At 37.9% G+C, this 4055-nt stretch overlaps 1 pseudogene; it reads right to left on the reverse strand.

Annotated features, from left to right (window-relative positions):
• Positions 1-2972: 2972 nt before the first annotated feature.
• Positions 2973-3070, reverse strand: LOC132275774 (small nucleolar RNA R71; annotated as a pseudogene).
• Positions 3071-4055: the final 985 nt, after the last annotated feature.

Below are 4055 nucleotides of genomic sequence, written 5' to 3' on the forward strand. Positions count from 1 at the left end.
TCTGGGATTAATCAAAGGAAAGAGCAAAGTGGAGAAAGAAGGAAGCAAATGAAGCCAAAGTTGGCAAGCAGCAAAGCTCGATCGATCCAAGTTTAAGGTTCAATCGATCAAACAATCATCGATCTCAGCACTTCAAGATAGATCCAAGGCTTGACATAAAAGCATAAAGTTCCAAAATTTTGATCGATCCAACACCATCCTTCGATTGATCAAACACTTTTGTCCTTATTTAAATGATTGATCCTATCCATAGCTGTAGCACCCACTAATCACTTTTGTCCTTTTCCCATAAATATCTCCCATAAATATCTCGGATTTGTCTTTTTCCAAAAAGCTCAGCCAGTTGGATCGATCCAGCCTAAGTTCGACCGATCTCACTTACTTTCGATCGATCGAACTTCCTTCAGTTCAAAAAAGTTAAAATTCCATCTCATTGAAAGTTGTCCTTTATCCAACCATTAGGGAATATTGTGTGCATGACCCCAGCTCATTTTGGGTGTCATTTTGACCTACCTATATAAGGATAATGATTGATTTTTCAAGGGGAGCCAACATTACTTTCATATCATCTCTTGGAGAGGAAGCTTAGAGGAGGAAGAGGCTAGAGACACCATTGGAGACTTTTCATCAACAAGGAGCAGATTTTAACCATGGAGTTAGCCCTTAAGGGTTGGAGCATCATCACCATGAGTGGCTAGACATCCTCTTGGGGCTAGAGTTAGCCCCAAACATGCTTTCTATATCTTAATCTTGTGTCTTATTGAGGGATTAGTGTTGTAATTGATGTTTTGACACTTTGATATATATAGATCTTGTTTATTCAATAATTTATGTGGTTTAATGCTTCCAATTGGTCATTTCATTCTATGCATATGTCTATGTATGCTAGAATAAATGTTCATGTGCTTATCTCTAGATCTTGTGTTATTGATGCATGTCTATGTGTATTGATGCTAAAGATTTAGAGATTGTCAAAACATTGTGCTTAAAAGAATGCTTTTGTGATTCTCTTGATGGTTCATGCTTATCTCTTGATGGATTGTGCCTCTCCCCTAGTTTATTTTCATGCTAGTAGTGTAGATGTAGTGTAGTTGTAGTGTAGTGTTAAATGGGAAGACAATCTATGCTTGTTGTTTGATGATCCAAGCTTTTGAATGCAATTAACATATGTCTCTATCCTTGTTTTGTATTTGGATTGTGAGCTTAATGAAAGGATTAATGATTTGTTTTGATTTATTGTGCCTTTCACATGTTGTTTAGACAATATATGCTTCATAGCTCAGATATATTGTGCCTTTCATATGATGTTTAGACAATACATGCTTAACTAGTCATCTTTGCTTGTTGAATCAACCAAATACACAAACACCAATATTGTAACCCACTATTTGCCCTCATTAATCACTTGTCAATGATATATAAATGCATTGCTTGGTGGTGATCTCTAAACCCCAAGATCTCTCTCTCTCTCACTTACTCTTAATTACACTCTTTTGCTATTACTTAGTTTAATTTAGTTGCTCTTTAATCAACCAACCAACCAATTGTTTGATCACTCGACCTTCTAGCCCTAATTATGATTCCAAGACATTGCTCGATCCTTACAGTCCCTTGGGACGATCCCTACTCACTCTTGCTACGTTAATAGTAGTGTTGGTAGTAGTTTTTATAAAACTTGACCCAAAAGGCTTTTCTTGAACCGCGCATTCACTACATCAATTCGGCGTGTAGGAATGGCCATCGCAAGCCTCGTCAAATTTTGGCACCGTTGCCGGGGACTTGTTGATTAGATTTGACAACGTCGGATTTGTGGAATTGATTAGGATTAGTACTCTTTTGATCGTGTTTTTACTTTATTTTTATTTTTCTTTTTGGTTACTTATTGTGTTGTTCTTATTTAACAAGGTGCATTGTTGGAGAGGAAGCAAGCAAAGGAGTCATTGAGCATTTAATTCAAGCAAGCAAAGAAAGCAAAAATGCTAAAAACTTAAAAAAAAAAATTTGCTAAGCTAAGCTTTAAAATTTGGAGTTGAAGTGCTAAAGGACCTTTGTGAGATTTTCTTTACTCAATCCCTTAGTTAAATCGTCGGCCCGTGTGGAGGCTTATTTTTTATTGTTTTGCATCATTAAGTTAAAGTAGGGGAGTATGAATTTAATGTTTGTGGAAGAAGTCTAATTGCATTGTTGTGAAGGCATAGTGTTTGTCATTCTTTGTGTTTGTTGTGTTTTGTATTGTTCATGCATGGGCGTCGTTCATTGAGACCAACTCTTGCCCCTCTTGATTTGCATCTTGAATCTATCGTTAGAAATCCTAAGGGAAGAGGAAGTTCATATAGAGCCAATCTTTCAATGGATGACCATAATGATAATCATGTTGAGGACATTGGTCACATAGACCAACAAGGTATCCTTCATCCCAATGTGCACAATGAGAACATACAAGTACCATTAGGCATGCCTAGGCCATTCATTCACTAACCACCACAACAACAAGGTCAAGTTCCATATGGAATGCCAAGGCCAATGTATGTTCCACAACCTCACGTCAACAATCAAGGAATTCAAAACCAAGGTGTTCATGTTGCACCTCAAGTAGCTAATCCACCTCTTGCTTTAAGAGATCACTATGTGCCTAATGAATACAATGCACCTACATGCATCCAATTGCCTCCATTTAGAGCACATCATTATGAAATTAAGCCACAAACTATTCAAATGCTTCCTAACTATCATGGACTTCTAAGTAAAGAACCTTACAAGCATTTGGATGAGTTTCTTAAAGTATGTTCCACCGTAAAATATACGGACATGCCGGAAGAGGTTTTAAGACTCAAACTTTTTCCATTCACCTTAAAAGACAAGGCAAAGTATTGGTTTAACAATCTTAGGCCTTTTTCAATCACTTCTTGGGCAAAAATGCAACAAGAGTTCTTGAAGAAGTACTATCCGGTTTCTAAGACCAATGCCATGAGGACCTCAATTCGAGAATTTTCACATGGGATGGAGAAACGTTTCATGAGGCATGGGAACGCTTCAATGAATTACTTAGGAAGTGTCCACATCATGACATGCCCAAATGGCAATTAGTTCAATACTTCTTTGAGAGCTTATCGGGCAACTATAAGGGTATGGTTGATGCTTCTATGGGTGGCTTTTACATTGATAGGCATGAGGATGACGTGTGGCGTCTCTATGAAAGTATGAGCGAAAATTCTTTGCATAGAACACTATTATCCAAGAATGGTAGAAATTCATAAGGTAGGAAGAGTGTTGGCTTACATCAAGTCGAACATTCAAATGAAATAGCCGCCGAAATGAAGTTTTTGTCTCAAAGGTTTGATCAATTTTTGGTTAACCAAAACTCGGCAAACCAAGTATCTTCCTTCCCTAACCATTCTCATCGTGCATCAAATAAAACATGTATGACTTGTTCTAGCGTTCTTCATTCTACTTCTCATTGTCCTCAAGGACAAGTTCAAAGTGAACCTAATGAACAAGTCAATGCGGCTTTTGTGAACCAAGGTACAATCCTTATGGTACTCATTATAATCAAAGTTGGAAGAATCATCCGAATTTCTCTTGAAAAAACCAAGGAGAGGGCTCAAACCCTTCCCAAGGCAGTTTTCAAGGGAAGTACATTCCACCTCCACTTCAAAACGAAGGATCCCAAGGTTATAGACCTTATCAATCACAAGGGAATCAATTTGCTAATTCTCATTTTCCCAACTAATCCTATTCCCAAGGTAATACTAGAAGTCCCGCATTTGAAGAGAAAGTTTTGAATGCTTTGGGCACTTTAGAAGCTAACACTCAATTGCTTCATTCTCACTCTCAATCTATTGCAAAGCCAGAAACCCAAGTAGGGCAAATAACAAGCACTCTCAATGCAAGAGAGAAGGGAAAGATGCCTATAAATACCCCACCTAAGCAACAATGTGTTGTGGAAACCCATTCCTCGTCGGAAGGCAACGCTATTGAACATGTTAATGCGGTGACTACCTTGCGGAGTGGTAAGATTGTGAACAATCGAGTTGGAGTGTCTAATGAAAAGAGTG

The sequence above is a fragment of the Cornus florida genome, unplaced genomic scaffold (genome assembly GCF_030987335.1).
Source record: "Cornus florida cultivar Cherokee Brave unplaced genomic scaffold, ASM3098733v1 CherokeeBrave_3.0.0_Hap2_Chr09, whole genome shotgun sequence".
NCBI lineage: Eukaryota > Viridiplantae > Streptophyta > Magnoliopsida > Cornales > Cornaceae > Cornus > Cornus florida.